At 37.5% G+C, this 17,726-nt stretch overlaps 1 protein-coding gene and 1 long non-coding RNA gene across 4 annotated transcripts in view; one reads left to right on the plus strand and one right to left on the minus strand.

Moving 5' to 3' along the window:
• Positions 1 to 14,768, minus strand: part of LOC145675708 (oxytocin receptor-like) — a 431,243-nt gene extending 416,475 nt beyond the window's left edge. Inside the window, exon 1 of the mRNA XM_081746323.1 lies at positions 14,722 to 14,768. The gene's annotated coding sequence lies outside the window, so the exon portion shown is untranslated. The remainder of the gene's footprint in view (positions 1 to 14,721) is intronic.
• LOC145675709 (uncharacterized) overlaps positions 1 to 17,726 on the plus strand; it is a 380,314-nt gene that overhangs the window by 79,180 nt on the left and 283,408 nt on the right. The window lies entirely within an intron of this gene.

A 17,726-nucleotide genomic window follows, 5' to 3' on the forward strand; every position in this document is an offset into this window, starting at 1 on the left:
TTGGGGCGGGAGGGCCGAGGCTCCCCCCAGTTTTTTGAGTGACAAACATAATTGAAACTATTATTTACATATTTGTGAAAGTTTATACTAAGCGTTGCGTTTATTGGGAAATTTTTGAAACATTAGATTTAGTTTCAGTTGCAGTGTTTCTGTTATACAAAGTGTAAAACAATACCTGAGGTTCACATTTCGACGTCCAAGCTAGTTATAATATCCAGTGGAACAGAGTTAAGTTAGAAACTTCTGCAGGACCCATGAACAATTGTTAACTCATAATATATTTATCTGCCTCCCCCAATTTTTATCTTCTGGATCCGCCACTGTGTATCTAATGAAGTCATAATTCTCATGCTCTGGTGCAAAGGGTATTAAAAAGTTTTATGGGAAAAACGAATTGAAAGTTGAAGCATGCTGATTTCTTGAGATAGCTCAGAATACATAAGTTTATTACTTCGATACAAGTTTGAATTTGACTTTGTCTCCCGATACGTATGTAGCTATAGCTATTTTTTCTCTTTCCAGTGATACCTTACCGGAAGTGACTGGAAAATGGAGTTTTGTGACTTAACATCCTCTGCACAAGTACCCGAGAATTCATGCGTGACACACTAAATCCTAATTTTCAATCTATCACTTCATACTAGCTCTGAAATTTCTGAGTTATATTCATGTTGTCAGCAGGGACCGCGGTAGCTCAGTGGTAGAGCGTTCACCTCTGGTGCATGGGGTCCCTGGTTCGATGCAAGCTCGCGCCAAGTGAACTTTGTGGGGGACAAACACCGTGTGCGTGGCTTTCCTCGGGGTTCTCCCGTTTCCTTCCATTTTCTTCATTCCACCATTTTATTCATTTCTCATCATTAGCATCTGCTTTAGCCTAGTCAGCATAACCGTGGGACATAAAACTCAAAGATTTTTATTTCATTTCTTGTTGTTAGCAAGGTTCCAGCCGTACTGGATACCGTTTCTTGTGAGATAAGCGAAGTCAAGTAATCAAGCCGTACTGGATACCGTTTCTTGTGAGATAAGCGAAGTCAAGTAATCGAGCCGTATTGGATACCGTTTCTTGTGAGATAAGCGAAGTCACGTAACCCAGCCGTACTAGATACCGTTTCTTGTGAGATAAGCGAAGTCAAGTAATCCAGCCGTACTGGATACCGTTTCTTGTGAAATAAGCGAAGTCAAGTAATCCAGCCGTATTGGATACCGTTTCTTGTGAGATAAGCGAAGTCAAGTAATCCAGCCGTACTAGATACCGTTTCTTGTGAGATAAGCGAAGTCAAGTAATCCAGCCGTACTAGATACCGTTTCTTGTGAAATAAGCGAAGTCAAGTAATCCAGCCGTACTAGATACCGTTTCTTGTGAGATAAGCGAAGTCAAGTAATCCAGCCGTACTAGATACCGTTTCTTGTGAAATAAGCGAAGTCAAGTAATCCAGCCGTACTAGATACCGTTTCTTGTGAGATAAGCGAAGTCAAGTAATCCAGCCGTACTAGATACCGTTTCTTGTGAAATAAGCGAAGTCAAGTAATCCAGCCGTATTGGATACCGTTTCTTGTGAGATAAGCGAAGTCAAGTAATCCAGCCGTACTAGATACCGTTTCTTGTGAGATAAGCGAAGTCAAGTAATCCAGCCGTACTAGATACCGTTTCTTGTGAAATAAGCGAAGTCAAATAATCCAGCCGTACTAGATACCGTTTCTTGTGAGATAAGCGAAGTCAAGTAATCCAGCCGTACTAGATACCGTTTCTTGTGAAATAAGCGAAGTCAAGTAATCCAGCCGTACTAGATACCGTTTCTTGTGAGATAAGCGAAGTCAAGTAATCCAGCCGTACTAGATACCGTTTCTTGTGAAATAAGCGAAGCCAAGTAATCCAGCCGTACTAGATACCGTTTCTTGTGAGATAAGCGAAGCCAAGTAATCCAGCCGTACTAGATACCGTTTCTTGTGAGATAAGCGAAGTCAAGTAATCCAGCCGTACTAGATACCGTTTCTTGTGAAATAAGCGAAGCCAAGTAATCCAGCCGTACTAGATACCGTTTCTTGTGAGATAAACGAAGCCAAGTAATCCAGCCGTACTAGATACCGTTTCTTGTGAAATAAGCGAAGTCAAGTAATCCAGCCGTACTAGATACCGTTTCTTGTGAGATAAGCGAAGTCAAGTAATCCAGCTGTACTGGATACCGTTTCTTGTGAAATAAGCGAAGTCAAGTAATCCAGCCGTACTAGATACCGTTTCTTGTGAGATAAGCGAAGTCAAGTAATCCAGCCGTACTAGATACCGTTTCTTGTAAGACAAGCGAAGTCAAGTAATCCAGCCGTACTGGATACCGTTTCTTGTGAGATAAGCGAAGTCAAGTAATCCAGCCGTACTGGATACTGTTTCTTGTGAGATAAGCGAAGTCAAATAATCCAGGCGTACTGGATACCATCATTTCTTGTGAGATAAGCGAAGTCAAGTAATCCAGCCGTACTAGATACCGTTTCTTGTGAAATAAGCGAAGTCAAGTAATCCAGCCGTACTAGATACCGTTTCTTGTGAGATAAGCAAAGTCAAGTAATCCAGCCGTACTAGATACCGTTTCTTGTGAGATAAGCGAAGTCAAGTAATCCAGCCGTACTGGATACTGTTTCTTGTGAGATAAGCGAAGTCAAATAATCCAGGCGTACTGGATACACACAAGTGTAGAATCTTGTGTGTATCTTCACACAAGTGTAATTAACACAAGTGTAGAATCTTCGGTGTTGTTTTCTGCGTGATTGCCAAATATGTTGGGCATCTAATTATAAAGGCTTATGAATTGAAGCTACAGACAAACACAGTAGAAAGAAATACTTAAACAAATCCAGGTATACGCAAAATTTTAAAATGCAAACCGCGTGGTGTGTTTTACATAACCCTAACAGCACAACCCTAACAGCACAAGATGTGCTAGGCATGTGTCATTTAGGTGTTCTGAATTTATCTCTCACATTTGATGTTTTTATTGCTTCTTTTTCTAAGCGATTGTGTACTAGAAGCAACAAACGCATCAACTTTATTAGATGGCAACTGGCGCCGATCATTTGAAAGTGAATATGGAAGAACTATAAAATAAAGTAAATAGACAGTCGTTATTTTGTTATAAAATTAGGTCTACATGGCGAGCAGATTTTATCTTACCCCGAACGGTTATCGTCGAATATACTCGGCTTAAAGGGGCACTCTGATTAGGCAAATTCAAAAGACCTCAACAATTTATCCCTCTACAAGCGACATTTTCTTCATCGCCTCTGTGGCCAAGTCGGAAGAGCACGCGGCTAGTAATTAAACAGTAGCATGGCGTGGTATTCCGAAATGGGGATGCCAAAGTTAGTCACTTGTGCGATACAGTACTAGTAAAATCAGCAATACATAGCTATACCGATGGAAATATAGGGTTGTAAAAAATTTAGGGGGGAGGCCCCCTAATTGCTGGCCTAGTGGAGCATACAGAAGCAAATGCGTGGATTACGTCAGAAGCCAATAAGCAATTGTCTCAGCTTCTTCTTACCACTACCGTGTGACAAGTAAACTCGGCCCCGCTGTTGTATGAACATTGTTTCCAGTATAGCTCCCTTTATTTCTTTCTCGTGGGCAGCTTCTTTCTCCGCATACCTAATTCAATCTCGTTTTTTAAAAAGTCACCCCTAGAAATTTGTCATCTTGAGTCCGAAACTCAGACGCCCATTCGTGAATATGGATCTGAGTGCATACGTATATCATTTGAAGATGTAAATAGAAAACACTTAAACCAACTCTGGGGGCCTGTTTCTGAGTATGTATTTCGTTGTTAGATATCCAGATACTGAATGCAGGGGCGCAAATCTGTCTTCAACATTCGGGGAACGGGTAAGACCGTTCCCATTTTTTAAAGCGATGTTCAAAATATTTATGAAGTTGAAAAACAATGCTGTGGAGGATCAGAGTTGTCTTCAACATTTGGAGGAGGGCATATTTGAGGGAAGAGGGCATATTTGAGGCTTACTCTGGGGGGAGGGGTGATGAAACTCATATTACGGTAGATGAATCTGATTTCTGAGGTGAACCTGTTGAATATTATATACCAGGCGATGTAGATAAAATTGTGATACGTATCGAGTGTCGTGAACACATTCTGAAATCTGTGTTTCTATTTACGCATCCACAATGATCCACATTAAAATTTTAGGACACTTGTTTTGTAATAATATAAATAATGACTTCCCCAAAACTATGAAAGAAAATCAACTATGTATGGCGCAACAATACTCTTATTTGAGCAAAATTATGATGATCACAATAGCATTATAGGAATCGTTACAGGAATTAAACAAGTAGTTGAAAATAGACTAACAATAATAAATGATAATGAAATATTAAAAAAAAAAAACACGATTCTTTTTTAAAATGAAACAAGTCGAGGGAAACAATTTCATCCCACTTTCCTTTGTGGCATTCGGATACAAATCATCACAATTTCAAATCGGGTGGAGGGGACATGTCCCCCTCATCTCCTAGGGATATGTGCTAATGACTGAAGGGCCCAAGCAATCTTTGCGAGGGGCGAGAATGCTGGCTCTCTTGGTCTACCAGATCGGTGACCGTGATTCTACAGAATGCTTTTTATGCTTGTGTGTGTGAGCTCCCTCAAAGAGTTTCTGGCCACGCCACTGGACATACTATGTATTTATGATGAAGATTAATAGTTTGTTTTTAATTACAATTACAATTACGATGCATTTAATTACGATTAAAGCATAACTATTTTTATACTATTATTTACATAACCGACATGCTTCAAAAAGGCATTGAACTAGCCATTTCTGTTTTGTTCTCTTTCCTTGACGTAAGCGCTCATACGCTCTGTACAGAAACTATAGCTTAGTTCAAAATAGATAGAGTTGGAAATACTTGAAGATATGCCAGCGTATATCTAAAGCAAAATGTAGAGTTGCAAGGGGTGAAGGGAGTTAAGAAAGCAAGTAGTTGCGCATGCGGACTCCACAGAAAGCAGACGAAAACCCCGTTTCTTGCAGTAGGCCTGGATGCCCAAGGAACATAGCATACGACAAGAGGAAAGATAGAAAATGTGCATTTGAGTGACGGGTATGCGTACGTTCCGCTTATCAAAGTAAGGCGAGAGAGCACACCCAGAAGGTTGCAGTGGAAATAATTGTGATAATTACAAGCAAACAATTTATATACAATGAAATACGTATTTTTTCTTATTAATAGGGGATGCCGGACATACCGGCGTTCCCTTACGCTACGCCGCTGTAATTAAATGGTTGGTGGTTCGTGCCCCCCGTCACTGGAGTAAATTTTTTTGCTTGTTTAAAGTGTGTTTTTTTTAAAGACTCACAATAATGTAAACACATTACGCATATAGGCGATTTAACATATTTTGGGAGAGGAATTTTGTGGTTCATTAACGCTTACGGCACGGCTCAACACCGCGGGGTATGTGTTGAATTAACACGCATAGTGGTAGTCACGCTGGAACCACTGCCCTGTGTTAAAATTGAGTTGAATTAACACAACAATTTTTTACTGTGTACACTTCGTCAATAAAACTATATTTGTTTTAACAAGAAAATGATTGATGTATCATCAACATTTGATATTACACTTCATCTGTACTCTTTCTCTTATGAAACCAATCAAGTTCTATATTTTTCCACTGAAAATATAGATTGAAGTACTGTACATTTACTAATCTTCTTTTAGGGTGCAGTATAATACTCGTACAATGATATATAGATGTAGTAGTATTGGATCCCCTCCTCTAAAGCTTGGGACCATTCTTTAAAAAATTCTGGGTGAACGCCTGGTATCGGCTCTAGTCAGACCGTTCGTATTCACCAAATGTTGTTGGCACGGCAGCATGCATTCAGCGTCTTGTGGACAAATGGAGAACCCATGTGCTGACGACACATTTCCTTCAAAAGCATGAGTCCCGTAAAGCAGCTGGTAGACCCTGGCCTCCAAGGGCGCCGATCCTGGGGAGGCCGATGGGGGCCGCCCTCCCCCCAAAAAAACTCCTGTGGGCTCCCTATTATATTTATGAATATACTATATTTGGCATAATTTGAGTGCAATTTGTCTTAAAATCTTCATATATATACCTTCTGCATCTAAATGGGCCCCCTCAAAATTACAGAGAAATCGGCGCCCTTGCTGGCCTCCAAAATGTTGTTGCAGCAAGAGTTTAGTATTCTAATTTGTTATTGCTATAATCATCTCTATTCAGTACCGATGGAATTCGAATAGAAGTAATGCATTAATAGGTCCCCCACTAGGAATCGAAGCCGGGATAACGTTTACACAACGTGGACGCGCTAACCAATAGACCAGAGGAAAGTTCTTTCATATAGGCTTACTCTCAAACCGAAAAAAAAATTAACTGGCTATCTTCTCTCTTTATAGCCCAGCGTATAGACTGTTTAGGTAAATGGTTTAGAACCTGCCTTCTGGAAGAATGTTTAAACACTCCCATCACATCTAGTAAGAGTTTGCCTGGAAGAAGGTCAAGGTACAGTGTATATACATATCAGCAATTTATTAACGATAGTCGCCTTGGATAGAAATTGTATGCAACCCACTTTACATGCGTGTCGTGGCAAGTTGCATAAGCTGTAAGCCTCATAAAGAATTTGCATCTTCATGAATTAGCAGCTTTCACAGTTTTCGCTTCAAATGCAGTGTACTGAAAAAAAAAACACAACCTAATTTCAGTATCTAAGGAGAGTGATGAGGTCATAAATCATAACAATGCCACCGTATCAAAATTGGTTTTCGTAGGATACAACGGAGAATTTTGAGGGAGAGTGATTCCACTGTCTGCTATTTTGTTGGTAATAAAAATCGTCTTTAGCTGTCGCCTTGTTTGCAGAGAGATGCCAGGGCAAACGATCATAACGTTGTAATAACTTGTAGGTGGAAAAGGGTGTCACGTACGCTGTTACGTAGAAGCCTCATTTTCTAAACGAACTGAGGCCAAGAAACAATATCAACAGCAACAGAGCTGTGTGCGTGATCATTCCTCATTTATTAGGGTTGCTACACGACAGATGACAAGAAAATGTTAACAGGTGCTCTATATGGAAATTGGGTTCTCATGTAAAGTACGGGTTATAATCGAATAAGCACTGGACCGTAGCCAATATACGTTACATTATAATTAGAATTAGGATGTCCTATTCTTACAAAGGACGCATGTATCTAGGTCGGAGGAATTATTTCTAACTGAAATTATCATAAATGAAATCTTCCTTGCTGCAGGAAGTTAAAACGTATTTCTTCTACCTTTAGAGGATCTTTCAGAAAGACATTGAGTTGTATATCACAAAAATTGTTACCAGGGGCGCATGCACGCGGTATATTCAACTCCAGAAACTTCATATTCTTATTCGTATTATGGGGAGCTCAGTAGCTCAGTGATAGAGTGCTTACCACTTGTCCCTGGTTCGATTCCTGGCCAAGTAAGTTTGTAGAGGACAACCTCGTGTCCGTGGGTTTCCCTGAGGTACTCCCGTTTCATCCCACTTTCTCACTCCGTTAATTCTTCCATCATCATTCGTATGCCTTAATCATCCGTTTTCCTTAGTCTAAAGCACATAATCGTGGGACGTTAAACGTTAGTCTAAAGCACATAATCGGGGGACGTTAAACGGAAAGATTTAATTTCAATTTATTCGTGTTATGTAATATTGCACCCCCTTAAATTTTGGGCCCCTTCTAACAAAAATTTTTGGATGCAATTTAGATGTAAGACGAATTGAGATTTTTTTTTTAATATTTCGTATATTGGGGAAAATAGTAAAATTATCTCAAAGGCAAAGAAAATGCATAAGAAAAAGCCCCTAGAAGACGGGTCAACAAATAGTAGCCACCACGAATGTCATAATGTAAATGAATATGGCAAAAAAAAAGTAATGTTAAATGTGACTCGCCGTAATTTATTACCCTCACTTCGAAAACAAGAGAAAAAAGTTACCTCTCATAAATCTGCTATCTCTGATGAATCTGCTTGAAAAATATGATTGGATTCGCTGCCAAGCATGTAAATAATGGTATCATGAGATATGTGTAGGACATTTTGTTCGTTGCAATTGCTTGTGAACTGAACATTTCTTTAACAACTTCTGTACTCTCATGGTTCATAATGTTCGTAGTGTTGTATGACGTAAAATGTGATCGCAATAGTGGATCTGTGTTCGATTCCCACTATCTCCTTTATTTCTCACGAAATCTTGTTTCTTGAAAAATCATATTGATATTGCTTTGAGCTTCATTTGAGAAGCACGATGTATAATTCTCGCAAGATCTTGTGAGATCTTGTGAGATTTTAAAGACAAATTGCATTCAAATTATGTCAAATATTGAATATTCATTTAAAAATGCGGGGGCTCACATAAGCTTTAGGGGGCCCGGTCCCCCCGGCCCCCCGGGATCAGCGCCCTTGTTTCTTGCATATAAAAGTCACTATAAATAGCCACGTAACAATAGTAGGTGATTTTGCTCATTGACTTACTATTGTGAAAAACTTCTAATTTTGATCAGATATCGTTCTACAAAATATTAATTCCCGTATGGTTTACACGTAGTAAAGATTACGTCTTCATATGCACTATTTGTATTTAAATAAAATAAAAGAGTAATGACTAGAGTTGCCAACTTTTGGAAATGGAAATACCGGACATCTTCCTAATCTACGTATACTCTTAAAGATTATGACATCATCCCTTGTCATAAATGCGAATAACCTGAAAGTGGTTACTTCACATAAAATTGAGCGATTCGGAGTTGGAATTTAATAACTGTAGTTACTTCTGAAGCATTTTTAAACTTACTTATTCCATTTTAGGTTGAGTCGGCCTCTGCCACCTTGCAAACGATAACATCACTGCGACGGAACAACAAATTCGTTGCGAAAGGGAATGGGAGCAACAGGATTGCGCACACTATAGATCCCGAATTGCGCACAAATCTCTGTTGGTCTTTCTGAACACAGATATTTGCCCAACGTTGCCACAATGGTAGATTTAAAATCTGTGTGCAAAGAAGGTTTACCTTCATACTAGAATCGAAACAGAAATTAGAAATAAAATTCATATTATACTGAGGATTAACTAAATATAATTTGGTCAGTAGATACAAGAAGTCATGATACCTCCAAATTTACAATCCAAATGTTAAAATTTTCTTGTCTCATAATCTGAATCCCTTGGAGTTCTAGTACCTATTTTTAGGTACTAAAGTAGCGTCTTCATTATTCGATTAAAAAAGAACCAATAAAGCTTTTTTACTTTTTTTCAAGTCTAGAGGCACTGTAGAACACGTTACGTATGGTTTCATGCCTTCCTGCGTCGACACATAGGAGGTGATGACATCATAACTTTAAAAAAATATTTTTGTTGGGCCTATTTTCATTATTTTTTGGCGGGCTTACTTTCGCACCTAGAAGTTTGAAATTTTGTACAAATATTCAGTCCACCGAGTACTATTTATTAGATTTTTTCGGATCTCTGCGTTAGCACAAGGTGGATCCAGAGGGGCAAAAAGGTGAATAAAAGGAATTTTGTGGTTTAAAAATACTTTTTTTCGCGATTTTTCCGCCTGAGATACATGATGGAGACATATGAAGGGTCCGTTTGAAAGGCAGTTTTATTCTGAAGATAATAAAGTCCGAACTATGATTCTAGAATATATAGGGATGTCTCAGGAAATGTTCTGCCCGAGATCAAGGTATTTTACAGTAATCTAGGGCATTATGGGGTTTATTGATATTTTTCCCGCCCTGACTGTTCAAGATACAAACTTGAAATTTTGTACAGGCATTTAGTACACTCCTTAATGTTTTCCAGTTGAGTTTTAGGTCTCTGTATTAACACAGTAGGGGTCCAGAGAGGCTCATTTTTTTTAAGAAATACATTCAAAGAAAAATCCCGATTTCTCTCAAAATTTCCCGCCTCAGGGACATGATAAGGAGATGTGAATGGTACCATTTGAAAGGTTGCTCTATTGTAAAAAGAAAACGAGGTATGAACCATGATCCTATGATAAATAGGGATGATGCTGTAGCCGCTTGACTGAAAGTCTCTAATTTACCTTAAAAAGCCGGAATCTATAAGGGTTAAGCATGTCATACTGCTTCAATATAATGTTATGTTTCTTTAAATCTTCCTTTTTGTGTGTATTGGTATATCCTTTCGCAATTGATCTTAATTTCAATTTTGTTTCTGATTGTATCTTCATCAAAGAAGAGATCACCTGATAAATATCTGGACCAAATAAATAGAATTATTAATTGTAATGTTTGTGAAATGTTTCCGCCCTATTTTCGTTCGAGGAGCTACTGAGGGCTCTGAAGCCCATATTCTAGGTGGAAACCTAAATAAAACAAAGCAAACATTTATGATGACATTCTTAATGTTAATAATAATAATAATAATAGTAATATGGTATACATACTTCCCACTACTAGTCAAGTTTTATGGAAAAATTGAAAAAGTGAATAATTTTTTCCATTGTCGTAAAGTTTTGCTTTGGTTAATTTATTGAGGTCTGTAGTTAACGTCTGGTCATATAATAGGATACTTGTATAATCCTTGCAAAATTAGACGATTTACTTATTAATAATATGGAATCTGTCAATATATATCTTAAATAACCTTCCTAAATCTAGTTAGAATATATAATTAGAAACAGTATGATGTAGCTACCTGCTAGTTTTATTCATATACTACGACTATGCACAGTAAATGCTATCATTGTTCGTACCTAATGTTACTCGCACAAGTTAGGACGATAATCTTAGCTTCTTCATTTATAAATAGTAACTTTTCTCCATCATAGCTGAACTCAACTTCTCTTTCAATCACTTACTGTAATATTTCTCGGAAGAACTGGTGTGAGATTTTTTTTTAATGCAGTATATAGCTTCTCTATCCTTATGTGTTAATTCCTCTGTATTTTCTAAATTAGCTCAATCCTAGTAATTTTATTCGGCCCTTGGTTCAGGTATTCCGCTGCTCTTTTCTTACAGATTTACATAACAGAAGAGAAAATATTTTCCATCTGACAACATTGCTTAATTTTTCTGTGCGCAATCCTGTACATAATGACAGTTGTCAATGACTTATCAGATAAAACTGATAAAACTGGAAAAGTGTGCGCAATCTCATTGCAGCCAAGGGAATTACGCTATAGGCTGTATCAGTTGTTTGTCAAATGCGGTTCACTTTAGAATCCAGGTTCAACTACATCTACTTTCTACAGAATTAAAAAAAAAAATAATCTGAATAGAACAGAAAATAGGACTAGTTAGAGGAAAAATTACATTACACTTAATGTCCGGTTTTGAAGATGTACCTAACACCGGGAAAGGGGGTTAAAAACCGAACTGTACGGTAAAATGCCGGACCATTGGCAACCCTAGTAATGACTCAAATAGCCCCTTCAGAGACCCAAATAGCCCCGTGTTTTTTGCAACATTCATTTTTCGCCATTTTCATTTTAATATGTTTTTCTGACTACACTGCTCGAGAAAATGAAACTTTTTAAAAGCTGTTTTTGATTTGACACCTGATTTTATATAATTTGAGGTTGCTAATTACGAAAATGAAATTAGTTTTCCCCCCATCACGTCAGGTTTTTTCACAAATCGGAAAACATGATTGCGTAAATTGTGCTATTTACACAGCAACGCGGCTAATATAGAGTAACATTATGATTAGATATATTTCTAACAAAGGAACATCATTTTGCGTCAGAACTAATCTGAACATAAGTAATTAAGGTCATCAGAGACGTAACTAAGGGGGCAAACGGGGCTCGTGCCCTGGGCGCCGGATTGGGAAGGCCCAAATTGGGCAAATATTTGCGGGAGCGTTTTGGTTGGGTTGATAAGGGGCCACTAAGGCGTGTTCTTGCCCCTGGCGACAACTAGCGTATTTACGTCGCTGAAGGTCATTGATAAACAACTTATCTCATTTTTGTCTCTGCCTTTTCACTTGGAAGCTCCTAAAACTAGACTTCCTTTTGTGAGTAGTTCGTGAATCTTCAAGTACCTCCAACAGTAATCCGCCAACATTGTTGTTCTCCTACGTCCCTGATAGTGGAATTCAATTGCTGTGATGTCCTGGTGAAATCTTTCATAATGTTCTTCACTTTAATCACCGAAGTTAGAAGGAAAGCTGTCTAAATACGAATACAGAAAATAAATCTTAAGGCTCATTTTGTACCCTAAACTTTTAAATTTCTGGAGCATATTAGACACAATGTACTTGTAATTTTCGTCTCTGTTGTTCCCGAGAAAATTATGACACACGTCACTGAATGCACTTCATGCTTCGTTTTCAACACTTGTCATACAATGTTCAAAATCTGACTGATCTGAGGACCGATGAATATTCCTTCTTTTAACTTAGCACTTGAAAGTTCTGGAAATTTTGTCACTAGACGCTGGAAGCACTGCCCATCTTTATTCAGACCTTTGACAAACTGTTTCATTAGGCGCAGTTTAATATGAAAGGTGGTACTATGACTTTTGAAGGGTCTACGAGGCAGATGTTTTTCACATTTTTACTTCCTATATTGCGGCTTTCGCTGACAATCAATATGAATCCAGTATTTATTGCGTTTTCTGCTGCTCCATTCGCAAAATGTGGCAGGGATATTTGGTGTACCCTTACTGCTGTCAAAGAAGCATAGATATCACCTTCAGATCGCCGCACAATAATCACTGATGATCCTCCTATTTTATTTTTTAAAAACGTTTCCATATTTTCGTAAATCTCCTTTAAATGTACAGAATGAATAATGGGTACACAGAGGGTTGTTGGTTGCTGTTTTTAAGAAGCAGACCGTTCAAACTTCTCTTGTTGGAATCAATGAAAAGCCTCCATTCCTCTACATTATAGTTCTCGCAATCACAGCTTACACATCGCTGTTATTGCGTTCACAACGTGTAACGCGTTGTGATATCATTCATTGCTACCAGATACAGTACATATTTTTTCAATGTTAGCAGAATAAGTAACTGCACGTCTTTTATTACAAATTCAAAGATAATCAGAAGGCTATGGCACCGAAAGTATCTTTTTACATTTGTAATTAGAATCAGTACTTCTTCCGAAACATACATTTATACGGTTATTTTCCTCTCCATCTCACCTCTATTTTAAGAAAACTGTACGTGATAGGGCAAAACTAACTACATTTTTGGATTTCTCAGGTCAAAAACATTAAGAAAACCTTAATAGTTTCCAAACAGCAAAATCATTGTAGAGCAGTGCTATCAGCAGGCACGTAGCCAGGATTTCGTACAGGGGGAGGGTTCGTGACATGAAATACTGTGTCATCACACCAGAGGCTTGATCATTCTAAACTATTTTACTGGCAACATATATTGGTTTGTTAGGACAATAAAATGAGGATATATTAGTAAGTATTTTAATAACAAACTATGAAGAAATCTCAAGTAAAATAATAAAAAAAGTATTGAAAAAGATTTTACAAGTACACATTTTAAAAAGTAAACATTCAATAATGTTTTGTAAAATATTTTACAATATCTGCGTTCCTTTCTCTGTTGAATCAAATGTTAACAGAACTTCCTTTGCACATAACTTTTTTGTTTTCATTATTCAGTCAACTACTGTCTGTTCCAAATGGCAGGTTAAAGGAGCAGTAGAAAACTGTTTCTGAAACAACATGTCTGATACTGCAGAGAAGCGATGCCGAAGAATTATGATTAAAAAAATGCCCATGCTGTTATAGAACGGCACTATGCTTTCGAAAGCTTGAAATTTCCCTGATTACTGGCAGAAATTCTGAGAATTCCGTAACTTTTCTAGAAATTTCAAATTCCCTGACTTTTCCAGGATATCCCGCTCATTCCAGACATTGTATTGCAAGTAATACAAATCTCCTCATAAGAAAGAGTAACCAAAAGCTTGCTGCAGCTTTTTATTTTTAACGCTGATTCTTCTTTTTCTCGTTTCTTTTTGTTTCATCCTTCCTTAAGTTTTTCATTTTTGGCTTCGAAGGGGGAGTCCGGACCCCCCTCCCTTGGCTACGTACCCGCTATCAGTAGCACTTTAGTTCTCTGATATATTGAACTATAACAATTTATCAATATTTGAACATTATTAGTTAAGGGTCTTCACTACAGCGAAATTAAACTACCGCTAATTTTAGTGTTTTCCTGTAATTTCTTCAAAACAAATAAAAATATTTCGAAAAGTAGAAACGTAGTGAACTAGACAATATGATTTTGCATGTGATACCGTTACCACAATTCACCTATTTGCTTTTGGTATACCGCTATTTCCAAAACCCGCAAAAATTGCTACAGTTGCAAATCGAAAGTAGATAGATGAGTTGTGATAACGGTATCACATGCAAAATCGTATTGTCTAGTTCACTACGTTTCTGCTTTTCGAAATATTTTTATTTGTTTTGAAGATATTACAGGAAAACTCTAAAATTAACGGTAGTTTAATTTCTCTGTAGTGAAGACCCTTAAATGGCCTGATGCGACAGGTTTCATCAAATCCGATTTTTCTTTTATAATAGTCAAATTGCCCGTTTTTTCCTGTGATTAGTTCATCCTGCTTTAAACTTGTTAAAAAAAAAAATTGACATTCCTCGGTGCAGCGAGTGTAATGAATTTGGTTCGTGATATTAATGTTAGGAATAAGAATTGTGAAACATACCTTTAATTGAATATATCATGAAAATTCCAATTCCTCATTCACTGTTAATCTGAAAAGAAAATAAAAGAAATTAATTAATATTTTGAAGTAGCACTTGGAAGAAATATATATATATATATATATATATATATATATATATATATATATATATATATATATATATATATATATATATATATATATATGTGTGTGTGTGTGTGTGTGTGTATGTGTGTGTATGTGTGTGTGTGTGTGTTGTACTTAGGTTTCAAATTTAATTCTTAAAGATAAAACAAGGAAAAAATTCTTTTACATAAATTCAGATCAAAAATGTATTATAAAATGTTAAGAATTATTATGTAATTTTTCTGCGAATTCGTTTTATGTGCTGAAGACAGTTTGACTTACGTAATGAACTTTCTCATTATGTAAATCTTGCGTTGACAGATTTCTTCGCCCGAATCAAATTCCGACTTGTACATGAAGCCGATTTCCTGGGTTATGGCGTGGTTCTACGTCACTTTAGGTAACAACCTCAGCAAAAGAATATAATCCATGGATGTTATAAAATAAAGGGTCTGCCTATACAACAAAATCGTGAAGCCATACGTCACAGCTTCGCCACACCTACTCTGCCCACTCGGAGCCACTAAGATCGCAATGTTCCGAGCCAGCAATCATGGCGGAAACGAGAGTAGCCAATCAGACGTGCTGGCTCGGACGATGCTCGGTTGTTTTTTGGCTTCATTGAGTTCATAGGATGAAGATACTTATAGGCAGATCCACTATTTTATAACATCCTTGATATAATCTCACGATATTTCCGGGATAGGGAAGTGTTACCAGACATTATATCTTGGACTGTCTTGATGTAACTGGGAAATTGGGAACGTCTTCAGACTCCGAACATCATAGTCTATATCAGATAAAGTTTGGAAGAGTTACTGTTTTGTCAAAGAACATACTTCTCTTTGGATCCCGACCAAATTAAGGACTTATGCTGAGATTGGGCCTCGAGTGACAGTCGTGAGACGATATCTTCAACAAGAAACTCAGGTATGTGCTTAAGAACTCTGTCAACTGCCGAGAATGTCTCTACACATAAACCGATTCACAAACACCACATGACTAATCTGAAACATTAAAATCAATCACACATTTGAGGCTTGTATCTTTTATTCACGCCTAGAATTTTCAAGTTTAATTAATGTTGTATAACTCTTCATAACAGGAGTATAAGAGGGAGTTGGTTATGTTTAAGATACAAAAACTTCTCGCAATGTACCCCAATTAGGATAAACCTTAAGCATAACTACAATATATATATATATATATATATAATTCAATCATTTCTTAAGTTTTTGGCACACTAAGTGTGCCATTTAAAATCTTACGGCACACAAATAAAAATTTAACTCTCTTTGATAGTAATGCCAAGTTACTTCGCATTTTCGATCATATAAGAAACAGTATCTACCATTATAGTACCTTGAAATATCTTAATTTACTTCCGGAACACCAATGATTCCATCGTGGCACGCCAGCATGCAGGGGAATATCATTCGAATATATCTGTTACGGATATACAGTATTTAAAAATGAAGTTTACGTTGTATATTTCTATTTCCCGGCAAAACGGCTCAACCATATTGAAATGATTTTTTTAAACATTACATTTTAGTTAGTATTTCTATCGAAACGTGTTTTTCTCTTGTCATTTTGAATGAAATACCTATTTTAAGCATAGGTGCCGATTCTGGTGGAGTCCTCTCCTCTCAAGTTTATTTGGATCCATCACATTGCGGATCTTTGAATGAATATATTACAATGAAACAAGTACTTGGTACCTCAACAGTATCCCCGAAATTATGTAGAAATCGAAGCCGCAGGAAAGGAAGGGACAAAGGTAAGATCTCTTTTTTTTTCTTTCTTTTGCCAAGAACAGAGTATCTCAGGTGCCTCTATAATTCAGGTCATGAAACTCGGCATATAAGCTTCTTATCAAAAATAAATGAGTTCCAATGATTTCGAAAATTTCGCTTCTAAAAGCTGAAAGTGTAGGTTAATCTACGAGGTGTGTTCGGAAAGTATGGAACCTTTGGTTCGAAAAATTTCATTTATTGATTTGGAAATCCGAAGCACTAATCCCCTTCAAAATAGTCTCCTTGGTAATGCACATGCTGCTCCCAGCGCTCTCGCAATAGTTGGAAATATTTCTAGAACATAGTTTTTGGAATGGTGAGCAACCATGCCGTCGCATTCAACATGATGTCTTCTCTTGATTTAAAATCGGGTCTCTTTTAGAAGCATTTTCAGCTTTTCGAAATAACCATAGATCACACGGAGCCATGTCGGGTGAGTAGGGAGCCTGATGACACATAGGAATGTTGTATTTGGAGATGAAAGCCTGAATCCAATTTCGCGAACACTGTCCTCATGCGCAAATTCTCGTTCAAAATTGAATGTACCGATTAGGGAGAGGCAAAACCGTTTTTTATAAAAACCGGAAATCGGGTTCTAGAAAAACCGAAACCCGAAAAACCGACATTTCAGTTCTCTCCAAACAGGTTCGGTTTTATCACCGAAACTGGTTTCGGGTTTCTCCAAAAACCGGTTCGGTTTTTCACCGAAACCGGTTTCGGTTCTCTCCAAAACCGGTTCAGTTTTTTCACCAAAACTGGTTTCGGTGAAAACGTTTGGAAAACACCTAAAACTATTTCTGTCCGGGAACGGAATCGGTTTCTGGAGAGCAACGAAGCACTATTTTGGCAAGAAATAGAACAAATTTTGGAAAAAACCGAAGCCGGTTTTGTTGGCCGATTGAAAGCGACTGACGCAACGCTTTCTGCGGGCGGGAAAAAATTCACGACTGCGCATGAGTGTCCCCTCCACATCCACACTGAGGCAATTCTCCCGCGCTTCATTCTTATAGTTTTTGAACACACGTCGTGTAATATTTTACTTTCTAATGTTGTACTTATAAAATCCTCAACGTGAGTAAATGGCTGAAATGAATGTTTGAGCAT

The sequence above is a fragment of the Thermobia domestica genome, chromosome 18, assembly GCF_964235325.1.
Source record: "Thermobia domestica chromosome 18, izTheDome1.hap1.1, whole genome shotgun sequence".
NCBI lineage: Eukaryota > Metazoa > Arthropoda > Insecta > Zygentoma > Lepismatidae > Thermobia > Thermobia domestica.